The following is a 516-nucleotide window of genomic DNA, read 5'->3' on the forward strand; positions in this document are numbered from 1 at the left end:
GCCTTCCCAGGACAGCCAGGCTAAGCTGCTGGGCCTCGGGGGGCCGCTCAGGTCGCCCGGTCTTCACCCCCCCCCCCCCCCCCCGCCCCCCTTCTCCTCCGCCCTTCCCGCTCTGACCTCAGCTCTCCTTCCCTCCCACCTGCCTGGCTCTCCTCCTCCCCTCGCGGCCCCCGCCTCCCTCCTCTCACCGCGATCCGGGGCCGCCTCCTCCACCTGCAACCCTGCATCCCTGCGTCCCCGCCTGCGGCTCGCGGCCCCTCGCCCCCCCCCCCACCCCCCCAGCCCGCCCCGGTGCCCCGAGGCCCGCCCGCCGGCCCCCCGCCCGGGGTGCGTGCGCGCCCGAGCCCCCTACCCCCCGGCGCCGGGGGCGGTCCAGGGCGGGGCCGGGATCCGGGGCGGCTCCCGGGGCTCTGCTTGTGGGAGGCGCCCGCTCCTCGGGCTCCCCCGCCCTCCCCCCCCCCCCCCCCGCCCTGCCGGCTCCGCACCCTCCTTCTTCCCTCCGCCCGGAGCCTCCCC

The sequence above is a fragment of the Puma concolor genome, chromosome B2 (assembly GCF_028749965.1).
Source record: "Puma concolor isolate L17-30 chromosome B2, mPumCon1.1.hap2, whole genome shotgun sequence".
NCBI classification, from domain to species: domain Eukaryota; kingdom Metazoa; phylum Chordata; class Mammalia; order Carnivora; family Felidae; genus Puma; species Puma concolor.